The sequence below is a fragment of the Biomphalaria glabrata genome, chromosome 16, assembly GCF_947242115.1.
Source record: "Biomphalaria glabrata chromosome 16, xgBioGlab47.1, whole genome shotgun sequence".
Classification (NCBI taxonomy): Eukaryota; Metazoa; Mollusca; class Gastropoda; family Planorbidae; genus Biomphalaria; species Biomphalaria glabrata.
Genome location: NC_074726.1, coordinates 3,744,757 through 3,761,466, shown reverse-complemented (window position 1 = coordinate 3,761,466; position 16,710 = coordinate 3,744,757).

Sequence of the window (16,710 nt, the reverse complement as noted above, 5' to 3'; positions counted from 1 at the left end):
GATACCCCACAAGTTAACCAGATATCACAAGCAGTCTAATAGATTTAAGATATACTTGCAAAAAAAAAAATATCCTGCCATATGATTCATTTTTTTTTAGCATCTCAGCTTCTGCCCTTCAGTGATTCTGCAGACAATATGAACATCAACTTTAAAAAAAGCCAAATTGGAAATACACCAAAAGCAAAGTAACAAATGTTTAAATAAATTGCTAGTTTTAAAGTATCTAATAATTTTGATTTCAAAAACTACTTGCCAAAAATATTTCACGTCTTTTCTACCCCTATAGTTTCACTATTTCACAGACTAGAGTATATATAAGCTAAGAAGGGAAAAAAAGGTCAAGTATGCAAAGTAACAGTTCCAAATAATTTACTAAACTTTAGAAAATCTTTTGTTAAAGTTAAAGAGTAAAAATTACTGTGTATTCTGTATTCTTTTAACTTATCTAATAAAAAAAAAAAAAAAAAACAACTTGCCAAAAAAACTCAAGGGATTTCTAGCAAGACATTCCCAGAAGGATTTCTTTGTCTATTTTAGGTGCTTTATTCCACAGAAAATTGCATCAGATGAAAACACAAAAAGGAACACTATGCAGAGAAACAGAAGCAAATAATGTTCAAGGTATTTAATATCCATCTAATTAAATTGACTAACTACTTGCCAAAATATTATTTGCCATCAATATGAAGCAAGGGCTTTCTAGCAGGTAACTCCATCTAGGCGTTCTAGCAGGCACCTACAGCAAGGGCTTTCTAGCAGGTAACTCCAGCATGGGATTTCTGTTTGTCTATTTTAAGTTCTTTATTCCACAGACAAATGCATCAGCTGAAAACACAAAAAGGGACTCTATGCAGAGAAACAGAAGCAAATAAATGTTCAAGATATTTAATATCTATTTAATTAAATTGAAAAACTACTTGCCAAAATATCATTGCCAGGGATTTAAAGCAAGGACTTTCTAGCAGGCACCTCCATCAAAACCAGCAACAAAACAGCTGAAAACAAAAAGGGACACTATGCAGAGAAACAGAATATATCTATAAAATAAAATTTGAAAAACTACTTGCCAAACTATTGCCAGGGATTTAAAGCAAAGGATTTCTAGCAAGCACCTCCAGCAAGGGATTTCCAGCAGGCACCTTCAGCAGCAGCTGAAAAAAAGGCACATACAGAGAAACAGCAAAAAAGTTTGTTTAACATATTTAATATCTAATAAATTTAACTTGGAAAACTACTTGTCAAAATTTTTTCTGGCAAGTGATTTCTGTATGTCTTATTAGGTACTTTATTCCACAGATAAAAAAATTAGCTGAAAAAAGAAACTATGCTGAAAAAATAAAAAAAGAAAATTATTGTTCATGGTATTTAATATGTAATTAATTAAAAAAACTACTTGCCAAAATATCTCAAGATATTCCCAGCAAGTGATTTCTAGCAAGGCATTGTCAGCAGGGATTTCCGTCTATTTCTGTGCTTTTTTCATTCAAATGCATTCGCTGAAAAAAAAAGGCTAACTATGCAGAGAAACAGCAGAAAATTTTGTTAAAGATATTTAATATCTTTTAAACATTATTAGAAAAACTACTTGCCAAAATATCTCGCAAGGGATTTCTAGCAAGGCTTTTCCAGCAAGTCAATTCCCTATGTCTATAATAGCTGCTTCTTAGGAGTTTACTTTGCTAAAGATCAAATAAAAATTATGATTTACATATGCATCTCCTAATTCAAGAAAAATTCATGTTTCCTGTAAATCTGTTTAAATGAATTAAAAAGTATTTAATTACAACTGCAAAATGCTTGAAATACGAGTTTTAAATCAATATGAGTAGACTGGCTTCATTACAACTAAAGACATTATATATTTAATATGTCCAAGTATCGCAAGCATATAGAATACTCTTAAACATTGCAGTTCATTATGAAAGAAACATGCAATAAATTTCATGAAGGAGACAATGCAATAAGTAAGAGAAAAGAGTTGATTGTGGAATCTTTAAAACTAATACATTTTTATAGGCCTACATATATTTTTAAGTCAATAATGTATGATAATGAGCTGAAAAGATTAAAAATAGCATGTAATTACATAACTAATGCAATATTGGATTAGGTCAAAAAGTAAATAAAAGTATGAATTAATAGTGGTACTGTTATTGATCAGTGTTTAAATTTGTATGTACATCTTGTATGCATTATGTTTCAACCATGTAATATTTGATATGTGTTTCAACCATCTAATATTTGATACGTGTTTCAACCATGTAATATTTGATACGTGTTTCAACCATGTAATATTTGATACGTGTTTCAACCATGTAATATTTGATACGTGTTTCAACCATGTAATATTTGATATGTGTTTCAACCATGTAATATTTGATACGTGTTTCAACCATCTAATTTTTGATACCTGTTTCGACCATCTAATATTTGATACGTGTTTCAACCATGTAATATTTGATACATGTTTCAACCATGTAATATTTGATACGTGTTTCAACCATGTAATATTTGATACGTGTTTCAACCATGTAATATTTAATGTGTTTCAACCATCATATATTTGATACGTGTTTCAACCAGTTGATATTTGATACATGTTTCAACCATCTAATATTTGATACGTGTTTCAACCAAGTAATATTTGATACGTGTTTCAACCATGTAATATTTGATACGTGTTTCAACCATGTGATATTTGATATGTGTTTCGACCATGTAATATTTGATACGTGTTTCGACCATGTAATATTTGATACGTGTTTCGACCATGTAATATTTGATACGTGTTTCGACCATGTAATATTTGATAAGTGTTTCAACCATGTAATATTTGATACGTGTTTCCACCATGTAATATTTGATACGTGTTTCAACCATGTAATATATGATATGTGTTTCAACCATGTAATATTTGATACATGTTTTAACCATGTAATATTTGATACATGTTTTAACCATCCAATATATGATACTTGTTTCAACCATCTAATATTCGAATAAATTTATAGAGGCATAAAAATAGCATTCAATCACAAATAAAACAAGGCAAAAATAGGAGACAAGATCAAAGTAGAAGTTGATAAATGCATTACTATTAATTGTAAGAAGATTTCTAATTAGCATTTAGCATAAATATCACATTTGATTACTAAGAAGTTAAGATGCTTAAAATCTGTTTGCATTGCAGTTCATTCTAAAAGAAACATCATGCAATAAATGTGATGGAAAAGGAAACAATGCAACAAGTAAAAGATTAGAGTTGATTGCGGATTTCTAAAAGCTAATAAATTTCTATACATATATACAAGTCAAATAGCTGTTTGATCAAAAAACAACTAATGCAATACTGGATTAAGTCAAAAAGTAAATAAAATAATATGAATTGATTGTGGCTTTGTTAAATTTCAGGTGTTTAAATCTGTATGCACATCTATTTAATCCCATTTGTTGCAAGCATCTAAATGATTAAGATGCTTAACATAGTATAACGCAGTGTTCATTATAAAAGAGACAGTCAATAAATTTGATGGAAATGGAGACAACGCAATAAGAGAGAGTTGATTATAGCTTCCTTAAAAGAAATAAATTCCTATACATATATTGAAGTTATTAATTATGCTTGATAATGTGCTGAAAAGACAGAAATAGCATTTGATTACAAAACAACTAAGGCAATACTAGATTAGGTCAAAAAGTAAAAATAGTATGAATTGATAATGGCTTAAAGGTATAGTGGTGTTTAAATGTGTATAAACTTCTTGTATGCATCATGTTTCAACCATCTAATATGTGAAAGGTGTTTCAACCATCTGATATTTGATATGTGTTGCAAACATCTAATATTTGAATATATGCTTAGTGGCATTAAAATGGTATTCAATTACTAATGAAACAATGCAATAAATAGGAGATAAAGATCAAAGTAGAAATTGATAGTGACATTCCTATTATAAGAGTATTTCTAATTAGCATTTAGCATATATTAAAATGTATAAAGATAGCATTTCATTACTAAGAAGATAATGCAATTTATAAATTAAACAAGTTTATGTAGATAAAAGGCTTTGCAAACAATTGTAATACGTATAATAAATAGTTGTTGATTGATTGATTTGAGGCACATCAGCACAATTTAGGCCATGTCGTCCCTGCAGTCCCTTAAGGACTACTCTCTCTCTAAACAACAGGGCCAGATTCTATACAGTCATATCATTAAAATCAAGGTCTATTCACAGTTAAAATAGTCAAGGTAGTAAAAATTTAAATATTTGGTAAAAATCTAATGTAAATAGTGTATGTTCACATGTAAATAGTGCATGTTCACAAATTCATAAATCAGATCTTCGTAGATAGCCCCACTTCCCGGATAAAGCCCAGTACCTTCCCAAAGTCGACATTATCAAATAGTGTATTTAAATTAAATATTTCGCCCTGACATCCTGGTATCTGGGGCAATCAACGAGGATATGTTCCACGGTGAGGCGAGAGTCACAGTACTCACAAAGTGGGGGCTCCTCTTTCTTGTATAATAAATATCAAGTACCAGTATCCATCAAGTCTTTCTAGCATTTATTGTTTGGTAAATATGTAAAGCATTAAATATAAAATGAAAGTACCAGTATTTTGTAACAAATTAATAAAGCAATATATAAGAGAGAAGAACCAAGAATGAATTGTGGCTTTGCAAAACATAGTAAATGTCTATACTTCATCCAAGCAAAAAAATGCAATGTCAATACTGGATTAGTTCAAAGAGTAAAAAAAAAAATGTTTATTGTAACTTCCTTAAAACTAATAAATTTCTATACATATATTTAAGTTATCTATATTCGATAATGTGCTGAAAAGACTAAAAATATAATTTAATTACAACAATTCAATATTTGATACATGTTTCAACTATCTAATATTTGATATGCTTTGTGACTTGAAAATATTCAATTAGGGCCTACAAATGAAACAATGCAATAAATAGATAAGATCAAAGTAGAAATTGATATTAACATTCATATTAGTTGTAAAAAAAACATATCTAATTAGAATTTAGTATGTATTAAAAGTATAAAGATAACATTTGACTACTAAGAAGATAATGCAATTTATAAATAGAAAAAGTGAAGTTGATAAAGGCTTTGTACACTATTCTAATATAAATATCAAGAATCCAAGTTTTTGAAGCACAAATGTTTGTCAAATATGCAAAACATTAAATATGAATAAAAGTGCTGGTATTTTGTAACAAAACAATAACGCAATAAATAGGAGATAGAAGAACCAAGTATGAGTAAATTTTGGCTTTGCAAACAAATCCTAGTAAATGTCTATACTTCATGTGTATTGGTTTTAAACATTCAATATTTGGCTGTAGAGCAAAAATATGCAATGTCATAAAATTGAATAGGAACAAGTAACTGTTTCAATCATTCAATATAAAACTTTGGTGTAAACATGTTTTAAGGCATCGATAAAAGACAAGAAATAAAATGCTATAAATAGAAGATAAGTGCAGATCCAAGTAGGGTAAGTGATGCTTTGAGAAAAATAGTAAATTTTTATATTTCATGTGTATGGAAGTGTTTAAAACATCTAAGGGATGTTTGAAATGAGTTTTGAAGAAAATAAAAGCATCTTATTACAATGCGGACAATATAATAGACGTTGCGATAAATTATTTTTCTAAGTTTAATATATAAAAGTGATAAAAGAAAAATGCATGAATAATCAAATTAAAGTTTGGTATTAGTAGACATAACCTGATTTAAATAGCAATTTATTAAAAAGTTCATCTCATTCATATGCAGCCCTTAAACAACGCAGGCAAAAGATGGTTTGAGAACACAGAATAAACCAAAATAAGGTGAACTAAAAATGTATTGCAATAGAGAACCAATGATAACCTCAGTCTAAGAGGATCAAATTGAAATGTTTATGTTAAGTTTGTGTTCATCTGCCATGCTGTTCAACATACATACATAAATGATATACATGCCTAATGTGCATCTAAAGTTTTCAAAAGATTTGAAATAGCATTCCTAGATTCTAAGTTTTAAACAATAAACTCCACTTTTATTCTAATTTACACTTGTATACTTACAAACAAACAACAGCCAAGTCCTCTCCTCTGCTTGCTGAGCACATTATTAAAATGGGTTCTATAACCTACTACGGTAAGTTCGACTACCTTGACATCGAATCTTTCACAACACAATCTGCTCTTCTCTACCGGTCCCATGAAAGTGACGGCTTTAGCCCAACAGTCAAGGTCAGTTCGAGTCACGGGGACTGGTGTAAGATCTGCTATTAATATTGACATTATAAACACGATGATGTCCGTTTGGTTACTGTATCAGTGTACCCGTACACATCAATCAACACAGGCCTACACACATACACACATTGCCGTCGGGAAAAAAAATACTTAAAAAAAAAAAAGGAAATAAAAAAATGAACAACCGCCTGTTGCTATTGTAAGTCTATCACTCACATCAGACAACACACGCCTATAGGGCCAAAATAATATTACAACTATGCCGGGGCGGACTAGGTGTCAAAATCGGTGCGGGCAATACTATACGATTCGGGACATAACTTGATTGCATATGAAATGCATACGACTGAACGCATGTACACAAACGTGAATTGGATTAATGTATTACACGTCTACATTGAAATAGACTTAGGGACTAAAGGCAATCTCAATTTGTCCCAAAAAAATGTACAGTATAGTTGCAGTCTTAATTAGTCTATGACATTATTTCCATATCACTAAAACAGAAAAACTAAACACTTGGTGGCTGCCTGTCCGTGCGCGCTCTGGGTGTCTTCTCTATGATCCCAAGTTTTAATTCTGCCCGCCGCCCACTTCCCCCGCCCCGGAAGCCCTGCGGGGTGTTATGGCTATTCTGAAGTAACAACCAAAACATGTAAAATAAAACAATATAGGTCTTACATTGTTTGTTAATCTCTTACAGTACAGGGATATACGAGAATCCATCATTTCAAAATGTGTGTCTAGATTTAGACAATAAAGTCGGTTAAGATCTTTTATAAAAGGTAAGGCGAGGCCAATCACGTTACGTAATGATAGTTAAAGTGGTCCGACCCCACCTGCCCACCGGACAATTGCCCGGTTACCCATATAGCCAGTCCGCCCCTGCCCACAATCTTCAATAATTTTCAAATCCACGAGATTTAGATTCGAGTTGATGGAAACATTGTAAAATATGTCACACGCAAACACACACACACATACACACACACAGATACATGATTTGATGGAAACATTGTAAGATATGTCACACGCAAACACACACTTTCTTATTTTTTAACACACACACACACATATATACACCTTGATGCACGTGAATCACATTAATCGTACAGAGCCGTTCGCGTTGTGTCACGGTCTTAAGGACTTCCAACAATCGCCCTCTTCCCTCTCCCTTTTTTTTTTTTTAAAGTTCTGAATTGTCACAGTTGTTACCCTTGGAGTGTAATTTGTTTTAAAGGGGTGGGGTGCGGAGGAGATTATAGACAGTTTAAATTTCAGTCTCTACTGGCCGGGGGGGGGGGATGCAGGGACTTAAGAAGACAAGACAAACTTTAATTGCATTAATGCTTCTTATTGGAAGCGGTAGAGCGGTAAAGCGATTGGCTTCCGAACCGGAGACCGGGGTTCGAATACTGTTGAAGACAGTATTTTATTTCGAGATCTTCGGGCGCCTCTGAGTCCACCCAGCTCTAATGGGTACCTGATATTAGTTGGGGCAAAGCAAAGGCGGTTGGTTGTTGTGCTGGCCACATGACACCCTCGTTAACCGTAGGACACAGATAGAGATGACCTTAAAATCATCTGCCCTATAGACTAGTATAGACCACAAGGTCTGAAAGGGGGAACCTTACTTTACTCTAATGCTTCATATGCTTTTGTTTTTTGCCTAAGACATGCAATTTGAGGCGGACTCGACGAAAAGAGAACCAGATCTAGATTATAGATTAAAATCAGGATTATTACATCGACTGGACCCCACGATGACCTCTAACTACTAACGAAAAAATGCAAACTAAATTTCTATGTCCAAATTACAAGCTCCTCATGGCTCGTAAAGACTTTCCTCCAGGGAACAGTACCAGGAAAACTATTGACACTGTCACCTTTATAATTGAGTGGCTGACGTTATTTGGAAGATTGTTCTATCAAAGTTACTTTTAGTTACGTTCAGTTTATACACTGGTTATACTATTATACATAATTCTCTATCATATTCTCTATAATTCTATTTTCTAGAATATCCTTTTTCATCAAAATAGCTTAGCCGTTGTGATTTGTCTGTAAATGTGGAGGGATTTTTTAAAAAATTAAAATTTGTAAAAAATTTTTTTCAACTTTCCGGGATCACGAGACATTTTTTTTTTAAAGTAACGAATTAGTTAATCATTTAGTGATAATTATTTAATTTTGTTTTATGCATTAAAAGGGGAGCCTATCCCTCATTATTGAGATATATGGCAGTGATTTTTCTGTTCTTTCCCTTCGTTTTTTTTTTTTTGTTAATGTGACCTGTTTGATAGTTCACGGTTGGAGAGTTGGTAAGATAGTGAGAAAGTAAGTTAAAGAGAATTCGTCAAAGTCAGTCAGCTGCGGACAGTCAGTTGAATCAAATGAAGTTAAAGTGATTGGAATATTAAAGAAAATATTTCACAAGATACAATAAAATGAGTCGATAAACGGCTAAAAAGTTTGTCACATTTTAAGCCAACAAATGAAGCTGTCCCTACGTGTTTTTTCTGTTCGGTGACATTGGGCTCAAGTTTATTACTAGACGACGAATGGTTAAATTGGAGGATAAGAAAGTGGATGATAAAAGTGATATATTTCCTCAATAGAAGCACCAGGTTTAAGTCGTCAGCCTTTCTCCCAGTACAATTAAAAGGAGAGTGAAAAAAATGTAGATAAACTCTTCAGTGAAAAGTATTTACCAAATCAGTACATTTCCAAATATTTTCAATTGCCATTAACCCTTAAAACGCGTGTGGTAGTTTAGCCTCTAAACATCAGAATTGTAATTCCATTTTGTATGCACTCATTGTAAAACAGCTCAGCACTTTAAGGGTCAAGTACAACGACACATTGAAACTGCCCAACTCATGGAGTTTATTTGCATTACAAACAACAGTTGTGAAATCTTGAACGAACTAGCAGCTAAAAAAAAATTATGCTGTTATTCATTTATGTTTAATATATGTATGTATCATTTGTTTCAGCACCTAGCTTCAACTCTATGTTTACATTTACGTTTACAGCATTATTCCTCTCTCGAAGTATAAACTCACAAATAACCTTTTTATTGTAAAGTAGTCAAGTTTATCTTTCAGACCTTGCGATGATGTAAAGGTAACTATGTTTTTGTGGCCCACTATTAAAGAAGGTGTAATGTGGCCAGCACAACGAACATTTTTTCCCCTAATTAGTGTCAGATACACATTAGGGCTTGGTGGACTTAGAGGGCTGGCAACAAGAGCATTCAGAAAAGTTATCGAGAAAATCAACCGAACTTGTATTGACTATAACTCAGTATCAACCAACAAAATTTATGTGGCGAAGTGTTGAACCCGGGCCGCATGAAGTTAATAGTGTTTAAAACTTTAAATGTCATCCAATGTCATCCAATGAACCACCACACCTCATCTATCACTTAGTCCATTGAACTGTTGGGGCACCACACACGATCTGTTGACCTTCTTGCTTCATTATTCTCTTATTTTTCCCTTTGATAGAATTTCATTTAATTACAGGCCTGTCCATTCTTTAATGTTACTTCCCATATATATATATATATATATATATATATATATATATATATATATATATATATATATATATAGAGAGAGAGAGAGAGAGAGAGAGGTAGATAGAAAGATATAGATATAGAGATATAGATATATAGGGCCTATGTGTGTGTGTGTGTGTTTGTATATATATATATTGTTACAAATGAACAGTGATAGGTAGAGGTCAACGTATGACCCCGGTAAGATGACACTGCAGCCGATGTTTTCTGGAATCTTCATGTATATACAAAGACAGGATGTGGCGTTTCCTCACGTGTTATTCCAGAAGATACAAGCAGTGTTTGTGCAACTTTGAAGAAGCGATTCGGGATTCTATATAAGCCAGAAAGTTAATGTGAAAGTCAGTCGTGAGTGAGTCGTCGGTACTGTTGTCTACTGTGCGAGACAGTAGAAGAGAGATGTGTACGACTCGATGCAAGTTAACTAGGGTAGAGTTAACTGGAATGGACTACTGTCGTTAAAGTCTATACAGCGTACTACAGTGGACTTGAGCCGTTACAGTCGATACAGTCGATGTAAGACGTGTGCGGCTCTGATTCGGTAGACTTGAATACGACTTGGTTCAGCTTAGGGAGACCTGGAGCGACACTGGGAAGTGTGTCGTTGGTCTGTTCTGTGGAATACGGCTCGATGCAAGTTGAGAAATGAATTGCAACGAAGTGAAGATATGAATTGCAACGAAGTATAGATAACTGTAAACTGACAGATAGTGTACAGTCTTCTACGCTACATGTTACAGTAACAAATTGTTAGAGTCAATAAAGTTATATGAAGCTGAAAGTTGAGTCGTCAAGTTCTTTACAGTGTTTTTATTTGTGTGCCTACTAATACATTTAGCCAGAAGATTCAGAAATTCGTAACAATATATATATATATATAAACCTGGTGGTGGCACAGATGGGGGTAGTGGTATGTGTGTAGTCAGCCAAGGGATGACGAAACTAGAAAAGTCGAGCGACCGGTTCTAGAAGGCCAACGGAGCAGAGGTGTCGCAATCAAGACGGTTCAGAAAGGAGGTTCAGTCCGGTCGACTACAGCACATTCAGTGTTGTTCAGCGTTGTGGTTCTGTACGGAGCATTACGACGGTTCAGTGCGGAGTACTATCAAGTACAGTTGAGACGAACGGCGTCTTGATCTTGGTCTGTGATCGAGTCCGACACAACGAGCCCAGTGTGTGAAGTCAGTCCTGAACTGTTGAACCCAGTGCAAGCCCGGAACGAGACGGAGAGGCAAGTGCAAGAGTTGATACGGCGGTACAGTTGATACGGAGAGAAATTTGTACAGCCTGTGTTACGTGTTGCCAATTGTTGAGTATTGGCTTTAATTTATTGGACATTAAACTGTTACGTTACTTTGGAGCCCTGAGTTGTCAAGGTGCAGTTTGCAGAGAGCCTGGATAGTGAGATTCGTAACAATATATATGTATGTATATGTATGGGGGAGGAGGAATCCCATTCACACACCCCAAAAAAAAAATCCTGTCTAAACCCATGAATTAGGCGAACATGTCCAAACCAGCGCAAGCTGCGCTGTCTGAGGACTGTAAAGATACTGAAAATACCTGTACGCGCAAGGGTCTCAGTATTGCACACTCTTTCTTTCCATCTGATGTTTAATATCCTTTGGAGACATCGCAAATAGAATGAGTTTAGTTTTATAATCAGAATAATTGAAAAGTTTGCAATGTTTGAATGCATGTTTACGTTCAGATTTTATTAAGTGACTTTCTTTGTGAGAATGTTTTTAGTTCATTCTTACAGAAAGCAAAAAAATAAAAGTTCCCCTTTCAGACCTTGTGGCCTGCAGGGCAGATGATGTAAAAGTCATCTATTTCTGTGGCCTACGGTTAACGGGGATGTCATGTGGCCAGCACAAAAACCAACCGCCTTTACTTTACCCAAACTAATGCAAAGGTGGGTGGACTCAGAGGCGCCCAGAGATCCCGAAATCACAAATACCAATCTTCACCTGGATTCGATCCCGGTATCCCCGTTTTTGGAAGCCAAGCGATTTACCGTTCAGGCACCGAGCCTCCTGAAAGCATACAATACGTAATACAAAGCTTTTTATGTCGCTGAGCTTAAGAGTCAAGGGCATGTATTGTTTCTTAGTTATTTAGAAATGAAAGAGTTACATCCCTTTGTTTCGATATTCCCAGGTATGACATAAGGAGAATTATGTATTTTATTTTAGTAATTTCTATTATAGGAAGGCCTTCCTAGCCGTGACATTCTGCTGATGCACCACACACAGGCAATAGTACTCTGACTTGATATCTCGACTCTAATAGATGCTGCTGGTGTGATTGAGCCTGCCAGTTTGACTGACTGCATTTTGCAACTGATTTCCTTGTTGCTTTATAGCCGCTAGATAGATGGCCTTCCCATCGGTCCACACCACGTCATGAGCAGGATGTACTGGTCACAGGTCCAGCGGTCAAGCTGTAACTCAAGAGCAAGTGGCAACTATATACACGTTGCAAAGCCTTGTGTAAACTTCTTAAGGGGAATCACTCCTAAAATCAAAATTACTAAAAAAATTAAAAATTAGTTAACTCCCCATTATGTCAGGGTATGAATGTCAAAAGTATGCATGTGTGTGTGTGTGTATAAAAAAAAAGGGGGGGGGGTTTGACTGGTTGGAGTTGTTTTCTAAGCGTGGAGTAGAACTTGTGTCTAGTTGCTGCCACTGAATGTTTACGATAAAGAACGTATTTTCATGTATTGCTCTTTGCGCAGTTTATGTAGCAGTAACGTTTGTAAAGTTAAGGTCACTATTCTCTAATACCTCAATTCTATTTCAATTCTCCGATCAAGTTGAAACTTTAAATAATTATTTATTGTACCTAACAAAACACGAATCAATTTTAATAAATTAACCAATTAGTTAATTGATTATTGGTAATTAATTATTTGGTTTGATATCGAATAAGAGAAAAAAAAATCTACATTTTTAAAGATATAATTTTAAGTGCAGAGTCCCTTCCCTTTTATACGTTTATTTTTTTAAATAAATATCAAATCTTGTACTTGTTAAACGCTTGCGTACATGTCATTTTACGTTCAGAAACGTTTCCAAGCTCTGTTTGACTTATACAAATATTCACGAATCACATAAAGTTCTTAAAAGCTGCCAGCATCTTTGTAGCCACCTCCCTGTACTTGCTACTCATCTTATAGTAAATAATACAACTCACACTACAATTAATGGTCTCCAGGAGAAACGTCAAAGCATAAGTCACAGGGACTAGATCTCCGTCTATTATTTCCAGAACACTGAAAACTGTAAGCACAACGCAGTGGGGTAGCAAGCAGACGACAAACACAACCGACAAGGTCACCAACATGACAATGACCCGTTTCTCTTTTCTTGCAGAATGTTCTTTAGAATCCTTCTTAAAAGATCGAGTCACATATTTCCTCCATTTAGCTTGGGTTTTAAGGTGTCTTATAATAAGAGATGTACACGTTATGTTAATTAGAAAGATAAGATAAGGAATAGTTATATCTATGAGAATAAATAAGCTATACATCATCTGTAGGAGATTTTCAGCATTACTTCTGACAGAAGCAAAGAAAATAGATTTGTTGAATTGAGGAGAAAATTGGTATTCCACTTGAAACACACAAAAAGGTGGCAATAGGTACAGTAGAAGTACAAAATAGATGATTAAGTTAACACTCGCAGCCATAGTTCTAGTAAAAATAAGTTTTGCCTTGAATGGCCAAAACACTGACACGCATCGCTCAAATGTGGCGTAAACTGTTATAAGTCCACTCACTCGAATAAAATAGCCGTTGAGATAGAAGAAAATAAAGAATAAGGCCGAAGGGTCTATATCTCCACCGGCTACGGACATCCAGGGCATGGAGACCATGTTGTAGCCCTGTAGGGTGACCAGCGCGCCGAGCTCGCTTAGTGCAAGCGAAACCAGCGTGACGGTGACACTGTCGTCTATTCCCTGCTTAGAGAAGTTGCAGATGTTGAATATGTTTCCAATTATACCGAAGAGACCAACAGTCTCAGCACAGATTAATATAAACATCAAGAAACAGTTTGTTATGAACGGGTCTATTGGTAATCTTTCATTTGAAGGCATCCTGGAGGTTTCAGTTAAGAACAAAAGTGTATCAACTTCTTTAAAATCAAGTTTTTACATTTATGGCTCCTTTTTGTCTCGAAAGACACTGGATGAGCCCAGATGAGTCACTGGCTTTGGTTTTGTCTTGAGACGGGGCAGAATCTGGAGGGACTGATGAAGCCTATTCTGGAGCGGCAGAGTTTGCCACAGTTCGTGCATGAATATATGCGTCTGTCTTAGGGCTAGCTGACAGGGCAGCTTTCTTTTTCTTTCTCTTGACTGATGCAGCTTCGTTTCTTTTGCTCTCAGCAAAGTTCGTACCAGCATGTACAATGTTTTCTTCATGTAGTCAGCACAGATGTGTACAGTCTCAGCATAGACGTGAATAGTTTCAGCACAGATGTGTAATATAAACACCAAGAACAAGTGTGTCTATTGCCAAATATGTCATTGGTGGTTACCGTGTCAATTTGAAACAACCACCGCCAAGCTTTACAAAAAGTTCTTACCTTTATATAAAGTTATTTGGTTTTAGAAATTAGTGCCTAATTATTTAATAATGTCACAGCTGGGGCTGCGCAGCCACGGGAAATACTGTATTCCTCATTAATCTTCGGACTCGAAGACAAGTCTTATTATTATTATTATTTAATAATGAAATACTGCAAACAAGTTTCCTCGAGTCTATTTCTCAGAAAGCATTGATCATATATTTTTTTCTACATCTATTTTCCATAAGAGCTCATCTAAATATATGTATATATTAGAGCAACCCTGAAAAACTACTCAATTAGAAATAGTAATCCCACAAAGGAATTATTTTATTGAATTCATAAAGAAAGATAAGACAGTGTTAATTTTTAATAAGCTATGCAATTATTGGCCTTTTAAGACAGAGCCAATCAAATAGATACAAACATTATAAGCCAAAACCCTAATAGCAGATATCAATAAAATATATCTCAATTAGTCCTGATATTTAGATCTTTCAAGAAGATGGTGCAGATGTATGCTCCATTAGAAAATATCTTAATGTTATAACATAGTCACGTTACGCTTCTTCGTAGTATAAAAAAATTAGGTAATACGCAAATTTATGTGTCAACCATGTCATGCATGTTAATGAGAGACGTAAACTGGGCTAAGTCAAGTATGATCAGGTAACCCATTCCTAGCGCTAATGCCGCCAGGGAAGAATGAGCACTCTGTGATAGTCCCTGCATATGGAATAAGAAATGTGCTTTTTCTTTCTGAGTATTTTGTAAGTCTTTATATTTGTAAACTATGGTGCTAGTATAATTCATATCAACCAGAACAGTAGTCTGTACTGAAAACATTTTAATAAGGCATTGCTATCCAGTCCAAAGGTGTTAGAAAATAGCAGTCCATTGGAATAATTTCTAAAGTTATTGACTTATCTCTATTATTTAAGAATTGAAAGCACAAGGCAAATATTGAACTGACATTATAAAGAGACGGCTAATGACACACGTCTTTGTAATACACCGCCACGAGTTGCAGACTGGATATATTTATCTGGGTGTTTTGTCTGAATAACACCGGATAAGCTGTCATAATTCTTAGTAAATATTTGATTAAGACAATATGACTTTGGGATGTCCGTTATTTCTTTAGCAATCGCCATAATTATCCCCTCTAAGTTAACTACTTTCTATAATCACAATGTTTACATAATGAATTTACATTTCTTTTGGGTGCATGACATTTTACAATAGCTGTTTTGACTTTAAAATGCAATACAAAGAAAGGTACAGAATAACTGAATTAAATACATTAATTCTTCTTTAACAATATAACGGGTTGTTCAATGTAAAGTAAGTCTCCAGAATCCCGTTAAAATGTCTTGAATACTTACATACTATGTAAATGTTCTGAAGGCGCGGTGGCTTAGTGGTTAAGCGCTTGCTTTCGAAACAAGGGTTCTGGGTTCGAATCTCGGTGTAGACTAGTTAAGTTGGGGAAAGTAAAGGCAGTTTTGCTGGCCATATGACACCCTGCGTTAACCGTTGCCAAAGAACAGATGACCACAAGGTCTGATATGGGAACGTTATTATTATTATTATTATTATTATGAATATTATTCTTATAATTATTATTTGAAATAAATAAAAGATCAAAAGTGACGCGATGGATAGAGTTGACGTGTTCCGTTGCTGTTTTGAAGAAAGATTAACTGAGTATATTTGGCCTCCTATGGATCATCTCATGGAAATGAGAGGAATGCCTGGGCATTAGCTGTGGTCGGAACGATGTCGCCCACACATCAGTTTAAACTGAGCATACCATGTTGTAAGTAACTATAATAGATGGAATTTGCGTTTCATCTTAATGCAAGTGACAGATGCATAAGGTTAAGTTGATGGCTGCTTGGTCGTGCGGTTTGCGCGCTGGACTGTAGTTCGGATTTATCGATGGTCTCGGGTTCAAACCCCACCCGCTCCCATCTCCCGTCGTCCTGCGGAAGGTTTGGACTAGGAAGTAAACTATCTTCAACTCTGAAGGAACATCCGAAACATGTACAACATTTTACAAGCTCGCTGGTCAAGTGATAGTTGATCCAATTGGTAAAAACTAGATCTTTATGATGATAGATAATGTTGTTAACAGAGGCGTAGTGAGTGGGGGCAAGGGTGGCACGATGCCCTGGGCGCCACCCTTAGGAGGCTCCACACGTAGAGAGGAGCCAAAAAAAAATATTGTAGATATTTTTGTTAGGTAATGCATTCTAAGGTTATTTCTATTATTATTA